Source organism: Camelus ferus, chromosome 23 (assembly GCF_009834535.1).
Source record: "Camelus ferus isolate YT-003-E chromosome 23, BCGSAC_Cfer_1.0, whole genome shotgun sequence".
NCBI lineage: Eukaryota > Metazoa > Chordata > Mammalia > Artiodactyla > Camelidae > Camelus > Camelus ferus.
In genome coordinates, this window is record NC_045718.1 from 11804165 (window position 1) to 11825958 (window position 21794).

General features: G+C 53.3%; 1 long non-coding RNA gene across 1 annotated transcript in view; it reads right to left on the reverse strand.

Moving 5' to 3' along the window:
- Positions 1-5151: 5151 nt before the first annotated feature.
- Positions 5152-21794, reverse strand: part of LOC106729494 — a 28793-nt gene continuing 12150 nt past the window's right edge. The window contains exon 7 of the long non-coding RNA XR_004314712.1: positions 5152-6780. This is a non-coding gene — a long non-coding RNA (uncharacterized LOC106729494). The remainder of the gene's footprint in view (positions 6781-21794) is intronic.

A 21794-nucleotide genomic window follows, 5' to 3' on the forward strand; every position in this document is an offset into this window, starting at 1 on the left:
CCCTAAAAGAAGAGGCTCAGCGGAAGTCCCCGCGTCGCTTTATGCTGGCGAATGCCGTCCCTTGCACACCTGCCCTACAGCGTCACACACGCCGGCAACGATCCTCAGGTGTCAACTGAACATCAAAGTGTAAGTGCAATCTTTTCATTAGGGAATCCTTAATGACTTATTTTAATAACTCAACCAAGCCAAAACAGAAAAAGTTCTAACAGCAAAACCAGGAAATGCGGACAGGCAAAAACCAAGGAGATAAAATTACCCGTCATCTCACCACTCGGAGAAAACAAAAATTGAATCTTGTACGTCTTCTTTTGAAACTCTGTGTGTTAAAATTGGCACCTCGGGCTCTGTTCCAACCCCTGTTTTTCACTAATCAACTCCACAGGTGCTCCCCGTGCGCTTACGGTCCGTGGCAGCAACACGCCCTCCCGTCGCGGTGTCTGCTGACCGCGCCTGCTGGGGGTGGGGGTGGGGGGCGGGCGTGGCGCCCCGGCTTACTGGTGAGGAAGCAGAGGCCCAGGAAACTCAGCGACTCGGACCCCAGGGCCGGTGGTCTCCCCTCCGAGCCACGCAGCCTCCAAAAACGGAGGCAGCAACAGCCCTTCCCGCCCGCCACGCGCCGGCGTCCGGCCGAGCTGCCGGCGCGCAAGCGCTTTCATGCATCCGCCCCGAGCTAAGGAGGACCAGCCGGCCAAGGGCGCCGGGCACCCGGGTCTTGAAAGTCAGGACGCTCCATCCTTGCATGTTCAGAACAACCTTTCTGGGAAGTACTACCTGGGGTCTAACACGCTGGAACTCGTTGCTGCGTCAGTGACTGCAAGGCGATCCTGGTCTGAAAGCCCCACCCGGCGGCCGCAACACACAGACAAAGGCTCACAGAGGAGAAGCCGCAGAGAGGGGTGCGGCACAGCTTGCACCAAACTCTCCAGGTCCCAGCGAACGGAACAAAGGAACCAGCAGGGCGGAGAGGACACGGAGCGGTCAAGCCCGCGGCCTGCGTGTGCCAGGCGGCGTTGTGGACCCCGGGGGCAAGATGGCGGCACAGACCGGGCAGCGGGGCGCATCAGTATGGCCAGGTGTGTGTGAGCAAACAGCCCCTGCCCCTCCTTCCTGCCAACGGCGATTCATACCGTCTCTGAGCCTCAGCTTCCTCAGCTACGAACGGCGCGTCTAGTCCGCTGCCGGAAATCGGGCGACGTGTCTAAAGCGCACGGCGCGCAGCAGGAGGCCGTGTGTTGTTCGCCGAAGCTAGTCTGACAGAGAGCCAACTAGAAGGTCCGGGCCGGGCTGTCACATCGAGCCGTTAGGTCATTCAGCCTCATAGCTGTGGGTCCTCCTGCGGTGAGGACTCGGCGGCACAGGGACTGGTCCCAGCGCGTCAGCCGTGGAGGGGCGGAGGCCACGTGCAGTGCAGGTGACTTGTCCCCAGAGCTGGTGCGCACAGACCCCGCGCTGTCCCCTGTCCTCTCAGCCACGCTCAGCCCAGGCTCGGAAGCATTCAGGTGGCCCTCCCCCTCCCCTCGCAGCCCCCCCCGCGCTCTCCCAGCTTTGCGGAACAGTGAGCCCGCACCCCCACCCCGGGCCTGCGCCCCCGCCCCGCTGCGCCAGCAACGTCCACCCGGGGAGGGCGGATGCCGGGCGCCCCGCGGCCTCATCTGATTTCCTTGCTTTGGGGAACGCCTGTCTACGGCGTGCAGCCACGTTCACCACTCCCCCTGACGCTCGTTCCGGGCTCATCCCCTCTGAGACTCCCTCCGGGACCCTCCCCTCTGGCCCCATAAGCGGCAGCGGTCACCTGGGCGCCCTCGGCCAACCCTCAGCCAGATGCCTGCGCCCCTCGGAGGACGCCGGGACTCCCCGCTTCCACACAGCCTACCACCTGCCACCCCCTCGGGCACACCCCCAGCCCCTCCTCTCTCCAGCTCAGACAGTGGGTCCCACCATGGCACCTTTGACTTCAGTGCGCTCAAGTATTCTCACTCAGTACATTTTTTTAAGAGGAAAATAAAACAATATAAATAGCCCAGGCCCTTCCACAAAACGAGGATCCGCCTGGAGCGAGCATGACTCTGGATCCCTCGGCGTCTCATTCCCTAAACGCCTCTGGACAGCGAGTCAGGTGTTTCCAGCCGCCCCTGGAGCCCAGTGCGAGCCAGCTGCTTCGCCTCATGGTCACTCACACTCTGGGGCGAAAGGCGTCAGTGCGGGACTCGGACGTCACGCTCCACCTGACGCCTTCTCAGGAGTTTTCAAGTATTTCCAAGTAATTTATGCAATTTCACCTCATACTGTAACTTAATCGTAGGAAGGTGGAAGGTTTAAAGTCGGCAAGAAGGTAAAACTAAAGTATGCTTAAAATGACCGCCTGGAATTCCCGCGACGGTCCCCAGCACACATGGCACTGACGACAGGTAGCCCTGCGACGGAACGGTGTGTACACGGTGACGCCCAGTAGCTAAAAGGGAGAGTGCGACTCACCTCCAGGTTGGCCACCACAGGTCTCGTTCAGATTCCCTACTGTGGGAAAAATGCAGCAGTGAATCTGCACATGAAAATTAAGGCATATTCACATCTGATGTCATCTTACTATATAATCAATATTTTGGGGGGTAGGTAATTATGTTTATTTATCATTTATTTTAATGGAGGTGCTGGGGACTGAACCCAGGACCTCGTGCATCCTAAGCATGTGTTCTCCCCCAAGCTGCACCCCCACCCCTGCCCCGCTCCCGAGTCCTCTGCCCTCTGGAGCCAGCCTTGCACCCTCCCCGACTCCTTATCACCCAGCCCGGCCTCGCTCTCCCTAACCTCACAAAGAAGCAAGCTGGGCGCAGGGCCTCACTGCCCGCGTCGTCTGGTCTTGGCCCGGCAGGATCTGTCCTCCAGGGGCCCTGACCCTCGAGCAGGGCCAAGTCCGCACAAGCCGAAGGCAGGGTCGGTGCCGAGGAGGAGCCGGGGTGGGGGGGTGCAGGCGGGGACAGCTCAGTGCCAACGTGCACGCCCAGCACCCCAGTATTGGCGTCCCTTCGCCTCCGGCCTGCCCCACGTGGACCTGTGCTCACGTAGCTTCGCCCAAGTCCTCCAACGAACAGCCACGCAGCCTTGGAGCCAGCAGATTCCCTCTCCCACAGCAACCCTGAAGAAGGCTGGCCGCTCCTTAGGGTCACCCACCATCTCCCAGCTTCCACAAAAGGAAAGACTGTGCCCCAGAAAGAATAATCAGCAAGTATGACAGGGTTTTAACAAATGACATGGAGGGAGTGAGATGGAGACGGTGGTGGACAGGGTGTATTTCGGGGAGAACGTACGTTCCTATGCGTGGGGAGAAGGTTATGAAAAGAAGCAGTGAGTGAAAAAGAAGTGGGGAAGGAGACTCAGGCCCAGAACGCCGCCCTAAAGGTGTATGCACGGTGTGGGGGCCGTGTCCTGTAGGCACTGAAAAGACACTGATGGCTATTAAACAGGACGAGGACCAAGTGCAATGCAATTGGGAGTTTTAGAAAAAGGCTGGAGCCCCACCAAGTAAAACAAGGAGGAGGAATCCCCCACAAGCTCGAAGGCTTCTGGCAGCACCCCCCCGAGACTGGACCGGGGGAGTGGGCGTCTCTCTGTAGCCAGGTAAGGAGGCAGGATGGCACCTTCCCTCGTAAGAGAAGAGGTGGTTATTCCTGTGGAAAGACACGGGGGAGACAGCAGAAGCGCGGTCCTGAGGATCTGTGTAGAAGGATGGCGGGGACGGGGCACATCACCACAGCTTCTAGACCCAGCGCCCTCCCAGCGTAGCAGGGCAGCCACGCCGGTGGTGAGAATGTTAGGGATCTCGTACATCATTCGATAGGTAGTCACTGCCCTCACATCCCCTCCTGGGGCCACTGCCTCTTAATCTTAACCCGGGACCCGAGACCAGCCCGTGTTCCAGCGACTCCAGCCTTGAGTCTGACCCCTGGGGGCTCCCAGGACCTGCGCTGTCCTGCGGTGGCCCATGTCCTCGGTGCCAGGGGTGGTGCCTGCCCCACACTGATTGTTTAGTGTCCTGGGTCTTCGCCCTGGGTGAGAGCAGGCCTCTTGTGGAGATGCGCCCTTGAACTATTTCCCAAAATCCAGGTGTCACTGGGGAGGCTGGGCCACCAGAGAGGAGCTGGGGGCCGGAGCCCCCTCTCCAGGGATGGGCCAGCCCCTCCTGTGAGCGCCCCGTGAGGCAGACACACACCCACAGCGTCCACTGTTAACGGGACACGGAAGTCCCCAGCCAGCGTGATGCAGGAGATGAGCAGCATTATCCGCGATCATTTTACTTCTCTTTACCTGCCCTGGGGAGCCGCGACATTTAAGCAGGAGTCCACATGAAATGGAAGATAAGAGCCAACTCGGATCTGCTGTGGGATTTACTCTGCGTCCACCCAAATCATGGAAGAGATTAGATTAGAGAGCTTCCATCTGACCCAGAAAGTGTAAAACCAAAGTGGACAGCAACCATATAATCGATTTATAACCATCCTCTTAAGAGATGCTGGATTTTGTAAAAGGCCAAATGTTGCAGGGAAAAGCCAACTATGGCAGGAAGTAAATAAATATGATGATTTGTGTTTGCTTGTTCATTTAGCAAACTAGTCTGAGTGCATTTTGACCCCAAAGAAACCGCTTTGATTTTTAATATTCAGTCTGGAAATATATCCATTCTTTAACACACCCCATAATTTATTTTGGGATATCAATTTTGTGATATTGTGAAATTTTTATTGTAAGGACATTTGAAAGGCAAAAGAAAAACAGTTTGGTGGTTTTCTGATAAGTTAAACATAGAATTACCATATGACTCAGCAATTCCACTCCTAGGTATGTACCCAAAAGAATTAAAAACAGGTTTTCAGGGGGAGGGTGTAGGTCAGTGGTGGAGTGCCTGCTTAGCATGCACCAGGTCTGGGTTCAATCCCCAGGACCTCCAATTAAAAAAAAAAAAAAAAAAAAAAAACGCTTAAGGAAAAAAAAACTTTTAAAAATGTCATGGGTTAGCTCTGTTTTGTTTCTTTTGGAGGGGGGTAGTATTTAGGTTTATTTTCTTTCTTTCTTTCTTGGTGGAGGTCCTGGGGATTGAACCCAGGACCTGGTGCATGCTAAGCAGGCACTCCACCACTGAGCTATACCCTCCCCACCCAGCTCTGTTTTTAAGTGGAAAAAAAAAGTACAAACTTGTCATGAGGTCCACGCCAGAGAAGCTTCAGGTTAAAAACCATTTGAGGGTCACAGATTGTAACTTTAAGGCAGCTGGGCTGAGCAGCTCTCAGGACTGGGACTCGCAGAAACCAGAGCAGAAGGATGGTTTCTGTGTAACACGTCACCAAAACCAACACAGAGTTTCGCTACTTTTAACGCCAGGGTGTCTGCACATGTGCAGGCAGTAAATACAAACATGGTCACATTGCTCCCCACCAGGAATAGAAACAGCTCATTTCTTGTCTTTGGAAAATATGGAAAATCTTTTCACAAACACACACATAAAAAAGGGGAAAAAAAGAAACAGTTTTAGATTTCCTATAGATTACTGAGTCACAAACAACATCTAAGGCTGCTATTTTAAAACCAAATTAGAGAATTTTTTATGACAGGAAACCATCTCAACAATGACACCTTGTTTCCTGAAAACTCTGAGTAAATTCCTCTTATTCCTTTTTTTTTTTTTTTTGAGTTTGCCAGACAGAGCCCAAGGGTTGCAGTTCCCACATCGGGTCACACAAAGGCACATTTGCATGTATCACTTAAAACTAAGCATGTTTCATATTCTGGGGCCCTAATAAACACTATGTGAAGGACTGGACCAATGAAAACACAGAAAACGTTAACACTTGGAAAAGGGTCACATGGCCCCAACCTACTTTGATTTTTACTGAGACCCCAGTGGGACTGAAACTTCGGGCTCTCAGAAACTCCTATCTAATTTTGTGTTATTATTTCACGTAAGGTGATTCATTTCTACAAAACCTTCCTCACAGTGTTCACAGAGCCTAGAAGCATGATGCCACCCGCACCCCTTCCCAGCCGAGAAACAGCAGAACCGGCAGGCGCAGACTTTTCTGTAGCGGCTCAGGTGTCTGGGACTTTCTAAGCTAAAATGGAAACGACGAGGCCAGAGGCAGTGCCACCCAGGGACACCTGCCCCTGCGGGGTCGCCTGCGTGGCGGCGGCTGGTCACCGCGGGCACATCCTCCCCCGTCCCTGCCCCAGGGCCTCAGACAGCTCAGTCAAGAATCCTGCCGCCTCCCTCGGACTCCACATTCCCCGTTCTTATCTGACCACTCCCTTTTTCTGGAAACGTGATTAACATTCCGCAGACATCTCGGGCGCTGCCGGGCTGGTCGGTTCTGCTCAATTTATGGTCCTGATATTCTGGACAATCACGGTTGAGTCGAGACACATCCTGGGCTGCCCAGATGTTTTAATTTTGCCAAGAAACGACATCCCCGCACCCACGTCTTCCTGTCTTTCATTCAGTTTCTGGCCTGTTAGGACTTTCAAGTCCCTTTGATGGAAAATGGTCAGCCTGGGATAACAATTTTCTCTTCAGCATGTACCTGAGGGAGTGGCCAAAACTGCCCTTACAAAAAAAGGACCCACGTTTTCTACCCACGTGGCTTTTGGGTCACGGAATACCAACAGGCTCGGCCTGTCTCCATGGAAACGAGCTCGGATCAAGCCACCTGCAGTCAAATTCCAGGCTCTCGGCTTTACAGCTGCGTTACCTTGGGCAAATTTCTTCTCCTCACTGAGCCTCAGTTTTTTCACCTGTAAAATAGGACAACAATAAAATATCTACCATTTGAAGAAAAGGTTTGAAGGAGAAGATTAAAAGCACCAGTGTTTTCATGGAAAAGCCCTGAGGATGCTTGTCCTGGGCCCTTAACGAGGGCTGACTCCCATCATCTCTCACCCCTCTGAGCCCCCTGAGCTAATGCAGGCAGTTGAACAGCTGGGACGGAGGACAGGAAATGGAAACTGTGGCGGAAGAGGAAAGGCGGGGGGCAGGGCTCTGCGGCTGTTTTAGATGCATTTACAACACAAGGCGCAGGAGGCAGAGATGAGAACTTCTGAGGCTGCTCACGGAAGGAGCAGGTATCTGGGTCCCTGCTGGTCCCGCCCAGGGCAACGGCTGGACCCCATGGGATGCACGTGGCTTCTCCCTGTTCGACAAGCCACCATGTACAACCTTGTCAGGTGCAGGGCCCAGGGTTAACACAGACTGTCCCACCACTGGGGCCCTATTCCCTCAACGCTCAGGAAACCCCTCCACCAACGCTGGGGGGCAGAGCTGAGCCCCTTGACCTATTTGGCGGAAGAAGTAGATAGTCAATAAATATTTGTTGAATAAATGTTTGAATGAAGCAAAGTCGAACATGTACATAAATAACTGAGGATAAGGAAGCAGCGAGACACCAGTATTCAAGTTCTGCTCATCCTTGAGGACAGGGGTCTGCAAACCTTTTCTGTAAACACCAGAGAGCAAATACTCAGACTTGGCTGTCCAAACGGGCCATACTGCGACCCGCCAGCTCTGCAGGGCCCAGGAGAGCAGCAGAGACCACGTGTGAGCGGACGGGTGTGGCTGTGCTCCAATAAAACTTCATGTTCGCACTCAGAAACTGGAAGGTTGCGTAACTTGCACAGGTCACGAATTCGTCGTCGTTTAATTTTTTTTCACTTGTTTAAAAATGTGAACACTGCTCCCAGTTCACAGCTGTCTGAGGGCGGACAGCCCCTGAGCTGTGATTTGCCAGCCCCAGCTTAGGAAATGCAACAGACAAGCAGGCGAGGGAGCTAGGGCGGCAGCAGAACCCCTCCCCAGGATCTGCTGGTCGCCAGCGGCGTGCCGCGAGGACAGCGCAGGGACGGAAAGCGGACAGTCCCCGCCCTGGGATGCCCGCCTGCCGAGCAGGAGAACCACGCGGTGAGGAGAGTCCAGGCTGGGCACTGGGCGTAGAGGAAATGAGCTGGAGAATGGAGCAGACGGCGGGGGTGGGGGGCGATTCAGAGAGGCGAGGGCTCCTGGTGTTCACACCCTGATCGCGTGTAACCCACAGACCAGCCCGCAGGGATGGGGAGTCTCACAGCTAAGGACTGGAGAAAGCGGGTCACAAAGCCAGGCCCTCCGTGTCCAGGCCTGTGCCGTGCGGGGTGGCTGGAAAGGAGCCTGTGCTATGTGGAGTAGCTGGAAAGGAGAGTCATTAGAGACGCGTCAGGTTTCCAGGTCCAGCTCTAGTCAGGGTCACATCCAGGTCTTGACCCCCTGGGACCCCCGTTTCAAAGCTGGAAAACGAGGACTGTCATCAGGACGGTCGTGAGCATTGCTAAGGCGCTGCAGGAGCCCCAGTCACCGCGCTGGGCGCGGGGCAGGCGTCATGGCTGTTGGGAATCTAGTCCACTTACTCCCTTACCAGCAGCCCATTGTCCTCCACCAAGGCATGCCCACCCTCCCGGATTGGCACCTCTACATTTAATTATTATGACAATTAATCTGAAGTGCTCAGGGCACGTGCTCTGCAAACTAAGCAAATGGGGGGGTGCTGCCGGGGAGGGGGAGGGTTAATGCTGCAGGTTCAACCTCACACACAGCACAAGGCAGATTTGGGGACTCTCACGTGGAGTCAGAGCTCTGCCCGGGTCCCTGGGACTGGCCTTATGACAAGGTTTTCATCTGGAAGTGATAAACAGGGGAAAAAAAAAACCCCTATTAGATTCCAACGTCAATAACACTCTGGTCTCACAACTGTCTACATTTATCTTCGATTTAGCAAAACCGAAGAGGGGACGTGTCTGGAAGCTATTCTGCAGCAAAGACTATGCAAAGGATTTTGAGCCTGAATTCAGAAGTTAGACGCTCACTCGGCACTAATGATCAGAACCGTGGGCTTGTGGTTACAGGGTGAGAACCCCTGGGAAGGCCAGCTTTGCACAGGCATTCGAAGGACGCAGCATTTAATCGCCAGGCAACCATAGGAAGTACACAGATTATCTTATAGGATATATGTTGTTTCCTGAAATCCTTGAGAGAAAAAAAAATCCACGTGGACGTGGGCTAGAATTTTTAAATCAGTGCTACTGTTGACTCACGATCAGGACGGCGCTTTGCCTGTGGGTGGGAAGTGGAGGAAAAGAGAACATTTTAGTACGTTAAGGATATAGTATACAGTCAGCAAAGAGCATAAGGTGTGACGTTTAGGCCGATCTAAGAGGAAACACAAAGAAATTATTATTGAAATATTAATAGAAGCCAAGGAGGGAGGGAGGAGCTCAGAGGTAGAGGGGGTGCTTCCCATGCAGGAGGTCCTGGGTTTGGTCCCCGGTACCTCCACGAACAAAAATGTTTTTAAAATAAAGAAAAAAAAGAAAAACCCTCTCAACCTTTGCATTAGTTTCCTGTGCTGTCATGACAAACTGCCACAAGACGGGTGGCTTAAAACAACAGACATTTCTCCTTTTACAGTTCTGGAAATCCAGGTGTCAGCCGGCCGTGCTCCCCTGGTGTCAGAGAGGCCGCAGGAGAGGGGCCGCTCTGCCTTGTCCATGCCGGGGGCCTTCGGCCACCCTGTGTTCCCCGCCCTGTGGCTGCTTCAGTCCAGTCTCCGCCTCGGGGGTCACACTGCCTCCTCTGTTTCACCCGTTTGTCTCAAATCTCCCTCCGCCGAGGGCACTTGTCGTGGGACTCAGGGCCCACCTGCAAATCTCATCTCAAGATCCTTAATTGTATCAGTGAAGCCCCTTTTTCCAAATTCGGTAACAGACACAGGCTCGGGTGCTTCCTGAATTATCTGTACTTAGCTGTGCGGCCGCAGCTGCCCACACACAGATGCAGGCGCAATCACCTGCTGGAAAACCGCCGTAGAAACAGCGGGGTCGGGCCAGGGTGGCCTGGGATGCTGCAGCTGGGGGAGAAAAGCACAGAAACTCCACGTGTCATCCAACAGGTGACTGGTTAATTGCGAAGGAGACGGGTCCCTTGGCAGTGAAGACGCCGGGGTAGTGACCTCTGAGCCGGGTGACCGGGTCCTGTGCTGATGCCATCTGATGTGATGCTTGGAGAGGACTCGCCTGTGTCAGGTCTCAACCAAGACGTCACTCTGACTCTACCCGGGAGGGCATGACTGAAGCCAGATCAAGGCATATTCTGCAGAATAACTGATCTGGGTTTTTCAAAAATGTCAATATCCAAAGTCCAAAATAAGGGTGCGGGAGGGGCGTTCCTGGTTAACGGAGACTGTGGCCATGAGATCCATGCCCAGACTTCAGTTACATCCTGGATTTTTTTTTTTAAGCCATGAAGAGCATTTACAGGAATACTGCAGGAAATGCGTGTAGACTGCACACCTGTAACAGGACTGCATCCATGTTGAACGTCATCAGCGGGATGACTGCATGATGGTTACATAGGAAGTTAGGCTCCTTCTTAGGAGTCACTTACATGTCAGGGCTGTGATGTCTGCATCTTACTTCCAAATGGTTTAGAAAAGAGAGAGGGACAGAAAAGAAAGGCAGTGTGTAAAGCAGTAAAGCTGGCCAGTCTGGGCAGACAGGTGTTCACTGCATTACTCACTCAACTTTTCTCTAGGTTTGAAAATTTTCAAGATAGCAAGAGGGGTATAACGTGAACTAACAGGACGTTATGTGTCCATCATGTCTCAGTAGAGCTGGGGGGATATTGAAGGATATCATAAAAACGAACACAGGGTCATTCTTAAGTATCGGAGATAAACTAAGAAAGAGAGTCTTTGAAAATCACCTGAGTGAGGGAAGCCTTGCTTGCCAAAGCTTCCAGTGATAAAAGCTAAAGAGAAAATGGGTTGAAGGGGTTTTGAAAGGGTCTATGTATTCAGCCACCGGGCCACAAACCACGGTGCAGACGGAGCAGCCTCTCCCGAGGACTGCAGCTCCTGGTCCCCGCTGCCGCGGGAGCCCGGGGACCTTCCTGCCTCCAAGCTGTGGGCTTTTCACGTCTGTGATGACAGCGTCACACTAGCTGTGCCCTGAATTCAGTTTTGTGCACAAAATTACCCAACATGAGAGACTACTTCTGGCCTGGCCTGTCCGCTCTCTATGCAACGCACCCAAAGCTGTGGCCAGACTTCTGTTGCAAAATAGAAAACAAAATAAAAATGAAAAAAAAAAAAAAGTTGGTGGGGGGAATGAAGTCCCAGCATAGGACTCTACTACAGACCACTGAGGTGTACACTTTAGACGGGTGTGTTACACGACACATGACTTATATCTCAATAAAAATTATCCTCCCAAATAAACTTACCTTGCATCACTCTTGTGAACTTGAGGCCATGTATGTGAAGCGCCCAGCACGGCACCCGCTGGGTAGCTGCAACCCAGTTAATGGTGCTACTGCTCATGGTTATTCATTATTAAGGCAGGTCCCCCAGGAAGTGCCGTGGAATTGACCAGGGCCTTGGGTGAGCAAAAGCTTGCCAAGATCACTTGGCTGAAGAGTTAATCAAGGTTTTCTCTGTTGGTTTAGATGATTCCTAAATCGTGCTACACTTTTCCACACGTGTTCTTGTACTGGATCATGAACTAAAGAACAAAGTCCGTGTCTTATTCACCTGCAAATCGCCGGCACCAGGAATGGGATATTAACAGAGTAATATAAAGCATGAACAACAGATACCACTGAGCTGTTTGAAACACCCCAGACGACTAGTTAATAACCTGAAACTATGGCCAGGACACACTAAGCGAAAAAGCCCTTCGCATCAGAGTATGGTCGCGTGCGGTGTGTTTTCAAGAAAAAAAATGAAAGGATTTTCATGGACATGTTAGCAGTGGTCACCTCTGGGTGGGAGTATTTCTTCTTTTTGACCTTCTGTATCGTAGACATTTTCCAGGGCACGCATTACCTCTGTAACAACTGGCCCGGCCTGAGGAGTGAAAGACGCAGCAGTCCCTCCCCTCTCAAGCTAACCAAAGCGCATTGCTGTTCTGCGCTGACGCGTCAAGCCGCGGCTCTTCAGTGTGGGTGCTTTTTCAAAACGCAAATGCCTGGGCCCCCCCTCAGACCTAAGGAATGAGCATCTTCAGGGGAAACACCTGGGCAGAGGGGCTGGCTAGAAGTGCCGGAGTAATTCCTAAATTAAGAACGGGGGTGGGGGGTGGGGGTAGCCGGCCAGAGGGGGAGGGTACGCTTGGCAGTGGCAGAGCATCTGCTAGGCATGCAAGAGGTCCTGGGTTCAATGCCCAGTGCCTCCACTAAGGGGGGAAAAGAAAGCAATGTTAAAAACCTAGGCTCCATTGCATAGCCTGCCAATCCAGCACATGTCTCAGGCACTGTCCTTAGGAGTCACTCTCCCCGACACCCACGGTGAGCTCCTGCAGGCGGGCAGCTTTGTCTGGTTGTCTTTGGCATCACAACAGCAGATGCACAAGAGATGTTCACCGACGCTTGCGGGCTGGTTGGATACTCGCACGCAAGAATAACAAACACCATTCATCTAACTCCTGATCTCCACTGCTGTTTTGTAACCCAAATCCAGCTTGCTTAGCTGTAAAATCATCACGTTAGGCAACTTGAATCATAACCTGACCAATTAAAAGCAAACAATTTTAGAAATACGACGTAATTCTAGTAGGTAGATATTTTCCTTGGAAACGACAGTGAGGCATGAAGCTGTGGAGTGGCTTTGTGCATGAGATATTTTTTAAAATGCAAACCAAACCTCTCTGTAGCCTTTACCCACACCAGGCACCAGTCCAACAACGTCAGGCTTTGGTCATCGCCTTTGATTAGTTCAGTTCTGCACTGAGTTCAGCGCTCTTCAGTAACTCCCTTTCCCAAAAACACACTGGCGGTATTGATGCTAACGTCTTACTGACGGCTCTGCAGTATCTGAGCTCCAGCGAACACTAACATCAAGGGTCCGGAAACAGGACGACCTGGGAAGAAAAGGTCAGTTTTCCTCACGCATGCCTCGACCCTATTTGCAAAATAACGTATAGTCCATCTCCATTATGTGTGAGGCCAATAATTTGTCCAAAAAAATCCAGATTTCTGTGAAGTGCCCGATAGCTATCAGATACTGTGGAGTTCAGTTACCAGTGAGGTAGTGCATGAAAACGACCACAAGTGGCAGAGCGCGTGCCTAGCACGCACAAGGTCCTGGGCTCCAGCCCCAGTACCTCCTCCAAAAATAGACCAACTCAATTACCTCCCCTCAAAAATAAAATAATGAAATAATACAATAACAAGTAAACAAAATGTTAAAAAAAATAACCACGAATTCTCTTCCCTGCATCCGTGTCCTTGCAGCGACCTAGCGTGGTCCTTCCTATCGAAAGGCAGCGTCTGTGTCCCCATCCCTTGCATCTCAGGGGCCCCAGTGACTTGTGAAGCGAATGCAACGTGTGCAGTAGCTCTAACTCCCCCGCGGGGTTCGCTCTTCTGCGGCATTTGGGGCCCAGCAGCGCCGTGTGAGCGAGCCCTCGCCACCCTGCTGGTCAGGACAGCTGGAGGCCCAGCACGGCTCTCAGGCCCGCCGCCGGGCTCGTCGGCGAGCCCTCCTGGGTTGTCCGGCCACCGTCTAAGCCACCGGGGGCCCCAGACACACGGCGTGCTTGGAAGAAATCCACGGAGCTGCCCGGACCATGGCCGTCTCGGCACAGTCAGCCAGCTGGGGACAGGGCCGGTCTAAGCCCCACATGGGGCGGGGAGGGCTGGGTCGCTCGCAGAGGCTGATTACAGCCGGGTAGTAGTTTCAGTTCTGCAGCTCGAAGCGCTGCACTGACATGAGTTCTAACTCACGGACTTAAGGCAGCCCGTTCTTACAAAGTCGGGTGGCAAAGTCTGGAGTCCGTGTGCTCTGTGGGGCAGACCGACGGTTGCTGGAGGCCTACTACGTGCACTGAGTTTATTCAGCAAGCGTTTCCAGGGCACCTACTGAGTCCACAGGAACCCAAAGACGATTAAGCCGGGCTCCGCCCTCGACATTCTTAGGGGGGCATGGCGGGGGGGGGGGGATGAAGAAAACCCAACAGTAATCAGATGATTACAATACAATCTGATCCTTGCGGGATTTTGGGGGCTGGAGGGGAGAGAAGGCAGTAAGGCCTCCAGGCCCTGACACCCTGGCCAGATCTTGACCGGTGACCGCAGTGGGCCAAGAAATGGGTCCATTTCACATTCACAGGGCAGCGGAGGAAGCGGAGGTGGAGCCGGGGCCCCACTCCTTACAACGGCCGGTCGTCCCTGGGATTGGAACCCAGGATGCAGCTGAGGGGCGGCGGGGAAGGTACCCATCAGGGCGCCTCAGTCCATCAGGCTAAGAAACCTGCATTTCACTCTGAAGGTAAAGGGAAGCCACTGGGGGTTTTCAAGGTGGGGGGAGGACAGGGCACGTCGCAGTGTGGAGAGCGGGGGAGGAAGTCAGCTGAAGGCGGGAGCCCACGGGGAGGGTTGCGGCTGCAACAGACCAGGGAGATGCCTTGACGGGAGTGACCTCCTCCGGCTGGCGGCGGTGACCAGCCCCAGACCCAGGCACAAGGCGGGTGGGCGATTCGGGGAGAGAAGCGGAAAGGCATCATTCAGGGTGCTCCCCAGGCCCACTGACGTGCTGGGAAGCAGGCCTGGGCTCCGGGCTGACAGCTAAGCGTGGACTTTCTGAGCTTGGGCATCCATGGAAACTGCAAGTGAAATGCAGGCCGGTGGTGGGAGGGCGGCCCTGGAGCGGGGTGGACACCCACTCGGGGAGATGGACACAGAGACACACGCCTGGGAGCGCAGCCCTCCTCTCTGAGAATCGGCATCGGTGAAATGAATTCTACTTCACCATGGTTGGGGGGAAGCTACGCGTAAGATTGCTAATGGCTGGTACGCGACAGGCACTCAACACGCACTGCCCGACTGTCAGCACGAGTCAGGAAGAGACTGTATCAGGGAGACAGACCGGGGAGGCGCAGGGACGGGGCAGCTCCCGTATCTCAGAAACAGGCCAAGGAGCAGACAGATGACGCTGAAAGGGAAAAATAACTACATAAAACGAACAGAAGGAAGCACCATAGCAGGTACACTCCAGACAGCTGCTCACCCACATAAGCCTCCCCTGGCCTCTAAAGGCACCCCTCTAAGTATGTATCTGAAGAAAATAATAAGTGTTTTAAAAATTAAGAAAAATCTTTGCATAAAATGTTGAGCCTTGGCTAAACATGGGGAACGTAAACACGAGCCTCATCCAAACGGCAGTAAGTTCACTGGACTCATTGTGTAGCTGGGGCGGCGGCCAGAGCTGGGAGAGCCGCAGGGACGTTCAAAAACTGGAACAAAATGCATCGACTTTTAAGAGAGATCAGATTATATGAGAATTTCTGATTTTTGTAACATCCTTAATTCATTACGTCTTATTCACATATATGCACCCCTGAGCCCCCAGCAGAGAAAATAAATAAAAGGAGTTACAGAATATGTCACTGGGGGGGAGGAGTACTCACCTTGCTTTCAAGCTCACTCATGATAACTCTGACCCACCTCCCTGTGGTTGGTTCTGATTCCTTGTCGGAAAATCTCCGTTCAGCCTCGCTGGGCATGTGGGCTCCCGCCCTCCTCAGGCTTTCCCCTCTGCCGGGGGTACTGCTCTGGGGAGACTAACAGCCCACACCCACGGGACAGGACTGTCTATCAAACACCACCCGCCCGCCGGTCCCACCCCACCCTTATCTCTAATCTCTTTCTTAGCCAGTGACTAAGGCTCTGCGCTTCCCTGAAAGCATGACTATTTCATTTCATGCCAAAAATACTCACTGTGAGGTCACTCCTATGGACAAACTCTCTGAAATCATTGCAAAATTGACTGCGTGCGCATACGTGCGTTTTTCTGGGAAAGAGGACCCATCATTTCAACAGATCCTCCACTCTTTCATGACCCAGAAGTGAGTAAGGAACACCATTTCATTATCATTTGGTCCTTCCAACCTGTCTGCTCCACAGTAACAGCCAGGATTTATGCAGTTTCTGGAAGAGCCTTGCCCGGAACAGGTGTCCGAAATCACCTGAACGGAGCCGACCCACACCAGCCTCCGCCACGTGGGAAAAGGAAAGTTTAGGAAGAAAGAGGGACAAGAAAGCCTGAGCTCCTCCAGTTTCAAGATCCCATCACAAACAGGACAAGAACAAAAGTGAAAGTGAAACTGTCGTATTTTCTTTAAAATGTGAGCCCAGTCTCCAGCCAGGCTGGGACGGGGACCAGCCCTGTCCGCCCTGACTCACTTCTGTCTTGAGTAACGATCCTCTCAAACACACTGCAGCTCATCTGTGCAACGTGGGAGACAGTTCCTGCCCCTGCTCTGCCGGAGGAGGGTGGGAGGGCGGCAGATGGCACGCCAAATGCTTCGGGAACACATCTGCGGGCAGAGTCCCCACCAACCCTCCTGTCCAAGGACCTACGGGTGCAAAGGTGGCTGAGAGCGTGTTTCCACGTCCCGAGGAGCTGCCTTCTCTCAGGTCTGAAATATTTCCCAACCTGCTCAAATTCAGCAGTGCCGGTCAGAGGACCTTGGGCTGGAATGCACCCTGACCACACTCCAGAGCACCGTTTCTCAACGATTTTAACCCACGTGCCCATTTGAATAAGCATTAGGAATCTCACTCCCTTTTCAAATTTTGTATTATGAGAACAAGGGTTTGAGGGGGGAGCGTGTAGCTCAGTGGTAGAGCGCGTGCTTAGCAAGCACAAGGTCCTGGGTTCAATCCCCAGGACCTCCATTAAAAATAAATAAATAGATAGATAGATAAATAAACCTAATTACTTCCTGTCCCCTCCTAAGAAGAAACACTAAACAAAAATAACTAAAAATTTTTTTTAAAAGAGAGAAACAAGGGTTTGTGGTTTTCCCCCTTTTAAAGTACACGATTCTACAATAAATACTATTCTCTGCAGCAAAGAGGAATGGACTAGTGATTTGTGGTGCTGTGGCTGCATCTCAGTGTGTTACGCTGAGTGGAAGTAACCGAACCAGAGAGAGGACGTGGTGTGTGAGTCCATCACATAAAATTCTGGAAAATTCCAAGGCTCTCCAGGACGGCCCACGGACCAGCAGGTGCTGGGGCTGCCGGGAACCCTGGGGGAGCTGCCGCTGAGACCGTCCTGACCTTGACTGTGACGTTTTCACGCGGGCGCCTAGTCAAAATTCACCATGCGTGCGCGTTTGCTATATGTGAATCGTGCAGCAGAGCTGATTTTTAACATTCCATTACGCTATTGGGCTTCTTCAGGAAAACTGAACACTGTCCACCCTGCCCCACAAACTTTGTTCTAAAAGGGCACTTACCAACCACTAGGCCGTCTGAGTCATTCCGGGGCCGTGGACTCAGCACAGCGAGCGAGCACTCAGCACCCAGTACCCCGCACATCCACGGAGCCCTGCGCCCAGACGGTCCCCTCCCCGGAAATGGCCTCCTGCGGCTCCCTCCTCCTCCTCCTCGGCAGTGCAGGCACCCCCAGAAGGGGCCCTGACGCTGAGCACAGTGCCTCCTCGGATCCCCCTGACTCCCAGGTACTTTTCTAGCTGCCACCCCTGACTTGGTTCTGACTTCGTACTGACTTTGTTCAGGCTTCTGGTCTCCCCGATGAGACTCCACACCTAAAGGGTCATTAACCTTTTTTGTGCCTCAGTCTCCTGTGGCAGCCTTGTGAAACCTTCTCAGAATCAGGGAAAATACACAGGCATATGCAGAAAACCAATTATGAAATAGTTACCAAAATATTAAAATACATATTTGATGTACCTAATAACACAGGTACTGTTTCATCCCATGACAAGGTCTAGTGGTCGGTCAAATAACCACCATTATTTCAAAGTAGTGGTAGATACGTATGCCCCATAGTTCAAGAGAGCTGCAAACAGCTGTAACACGATATAAAAATACGTGTGATTTCCAGGTGGCGGTCACAGGGACAGCGAGTGCTGTGTGGTTTCCCGTCACCATTCATCTCTGAAGGGAACACTACACTGCGGTTGGAGGTTACTTTGCGAAAATACCACCTTTTCTCCATCCAAGTTCACGAAGCCCCTGAATTCCACCCAAGGACGAGCGTCCGCGCTGCCCGCCAGCGATGAAACTGCCCCAACAACAGCCACCATGCTACATCTGAGTCACAAAGCAGAGACAAATAACTTCTGCTGATAACCATGCCCATGGCTGCTCGGACGCTCATGCCCGGGGCAGCCAGGAGGACTGTCCCCTGACTGGCACGGAGCTTCAGACTCGTCTACCTGGACCCGCATCAGTCCTTGGCCACCTTATAACATCTTCTTCAACTATTAACGTAAAGCCGTGGAAAGAGAATAGAGAAGATTCAGGGGACAGAGGGGAGGAGGGGAGGAAGTCATTTCCCTCGCTGTGACCTTGCCAGCGCCAGTGTGACCTTCAAGGGGACCGTGGGGCTCTGGGTACATGAGACGTACGAAATTCTCTGTGTTCAGTCTCTTCCTTCCTGTTGCCGCAGAGGATCGGGCAAGATGCTCCGTCCCGACCACGCCTCTCCTACTGTGACCAAACACTTCCTCCCTCCTCTTTGGTGGCTGCAGTTACTGCTGACAGCGTTTCCTAACAGTGTGGAAGCGCTGAAACAGGCCCCGGTGAACTGGAGGAGCAACGGGGCAGCGCGCGGGGGGGGGGGGGGGGCCGGTTCTCGGTGAGAGTTCCCGTGACCTCCGGGCTCGGGCCGCACCCGGGACCATCACCCCGGGGCCCGGCCCGCGTGTGGAGCCAATTCCCACGGGACGCCTGCAGAGCCGGGCATCGGGCATCCCCGCGTCGGGCTGCTGGGAGCTCCCGGTGACGGAAGGCGTCCTCGGGCAGAGCTGCAGGACACACCACGGTCTTCACTCTCACTCGACAGCTTTTTACTTCCACAAACATGCTCGGGTGGTTGCGTCTGCAGAGCAGCAGCAACCACCTTTGCACCACTTCTCCCCGGAGTTACCAAATTACTGCCCCACTATCAGTCCTCGGTTCTGACAAGAGCCGTCCACGGGTGATGTCTCCACTTCCTCCCTCTCCCTCCCTCCTCCGACCTCCCTCAACTCTGTTTCCAGCCACCGGTCTCAGCACTGGACTGCAACGACCTTATTACGACGGATGGTGCCAGGTGGATGACCTCATTCGTGCCCCCCCACCCCCGGTCCTGGGGACAGCTTTGCATCCCTGGCCGGCAGGGTCCCGGGGGAAGCCAGACCCCGTCCCCCCGGAAAAGCCCCCTCCCCGCTCCCCTGCTGCCTCCTCATTTCACCTGCATTTTCCTTAAATGCTGCTGTTTCTAATTCTCCTTCTTTAGTCTCTGGTCTCACTCACACCAGCCATTCCCTTTAGGAGATTTGAATCACTGGGCTTCAAGCTCTTTTGCTCATGAATCTGCTAAGATGGAAACTGCGTGCCCCTTGGCGCTGCCTCGTTCGACACCCACATTCTAGACCCAGTTTAAATGGCTGCAGAGCGACTAGTTAAGAGGGTTTTGCACACGCACAAATCTTCTCTAAAGGACAGAAGTCATGCATCATTCTTCTCTCTGCTTTAACTCCCAGTTCCATTCCACTCGCCCCAAAGAGTTCTCACGCTTTATTGACGTGGACGTCACACACCACACAAGTCCTCCATTTGTACAAGTTTCTGACGTGCACCATTTGGTGGTTTTCAGCATATTCACAGAGTTGTGCAGCTATCACCACAGTCAGTTCTAAATCACTTCCAGCACCCCAAAAGAAACCCTGCACCCCGCTCCCTGCTCCCCCACCACAGCCCCGAACGACCACCCCCCTGTTTTCCGTCTGCAGGTTCACTCACTCTGGACGCTTCATACACACGCAGTCACACAACACGAGGTCTCCCGCGACTGGCTTCTTCCGGGCGGCGGCACGTCTCCGAGGCGCAGCCCTCTCGCAGCCCGATCCGCGCCCACTCCTCTGAGCTGCCCGACGCCGCCCCTGCCGGGGAGGCCGCGTACTGTTCGGCCGTTCATCAGGTGAGGGCATTCGGGCGGTTTCTGCTTCTTGGCTGTTGTGACTAATGCTGCCATAGACATTCGCGTACAATTTTTTTTGTGTTGCTAACAGATTTAAACCAAATTTATTTTTATGCTTCAAAATCTTTTATCAATAACCTTTTCGTGTAGCTCATCCACAAACTATGCACGTAATTCAAGATTAAAACGTTTAAAATTTCTGTGACCATCATCTACACAGCACACACAAAAAAGTTCTTCTGGGGGAGGGTACAGCTCAGTGGTAGAGCATATGCTTAGCATGCATGACGTCCCGGGTTCAATCCCCAGCACCTCCATTAAAAAATAAATAAACAAACAAACTTAAGTACCTGCCCCCTCAAAAAAAATTCTTCTGGACTGAACTGAGGTAAATTCCAGTTTTTAGTAGCACCCAATGACTCAGAGCATCGTAAGGATACCACAAAATTTGGACAATTATTAAACATGAAAGGTAAAATCTTAGTGGAAATACAACCCTTGACAAGATGCACTGGGTTCGTTTTCCAGCGATTAGCTCATGGGTCTGTGGGTGCCTCGTGACTGTAATGACACATTCCAGTGTAGCAGCATCACGACTTTGCCTTTTACAGACGCAATCACGAGAAACTCCCCTCAAACAAACAGGCGAAGAAACGCATGTCCCACTTAGAGCCGTGCTGCTCACATCTCTGAGACCTGCACGAGGCAGAGCCCCAGGCTCGCCCTTTAATCCATCGTCAGAAGTTACATCCAGGTGTCCCCTGGACACGGTGGGAACTGCAGCCCACACCACCCGGCTTGTGCAAGGAGGCATCAGCAGGGCTCACGCCTGCATCAGCCCTTGGAGCCCAGGAGACTGTCGCACACTCCTCAGAACACACCAGAGCAGAGATGTGCCTTTCTCCTGTAAACTGGGAGATGGACTAACTCCAGGGGGATCCATTTGGGAAAGGGGTGTATGTATGAGCGATGAACATCTGGAAACCGCTCCTCTGGCCCGGACCACCGATTTCACTTTCTTCACTGCCTGCCTCTCCCTCCACTGCCTGCTGCACGGCCGGCCGGGTCAGCCCTCCGCTCGCTGGAGAGCCCCACGCCGAGCTAACCTCCCCCCAAGTCTACCGCCCTCCCCAATTCCCAAGCACCCTCGCCCTTTCTCTCCCCACAGCCACCAGATCAATATGCCACGGAGGTGAGTCCCTTCAAGGCCCCGCCGCACTTGAAGGCCGTCCCTCTGCAAGTGAAGCATGTCCTCTGAGGGAGCAAGGGAAGCCAGCCGTCTCCAGGGACGTGGCTGGAGCCCTCAGCCTCTGACCCTCTGACCCCCGGCTGAGAAGGGCCAGACCTCCAGGAGAAGCCAGGCTAGTGACTAAAAGGCTGGACTCTGGACTAGGACCGCCTGAGTCACAGGCAGCTACTGGAAATGTAACCTTTGACCTCTCTGAGCCAGTGTCTTCATCTACAGAGGATAATGACACCATCTTTCTTAAAAGGGCAGGTACGAAGAGTGAGTGATTAGATGTGTGTAATGTGCGTAGCACGGTGTCTGGCACACGGGGCACTAGTGTAAATCCAGCTGCCACCACCGTGAAATAAACAACCCACGTCTTAAGCTGGGTGTCCACGTCCGCTGCCTTCCAGCCCCACCTCCAGCCCCCCCTTCCCCACGTGCTCCCCGGCTCTAGGCAGAGTCCAGCGAAGGCCGGGAACCCAGGGCTCCTGTTTGTTTGTTCTTTTCATGCCAAGTCATTGTACTCTGGCCACCGACCTAAACTGGAGGAAACACAATGGACTTTC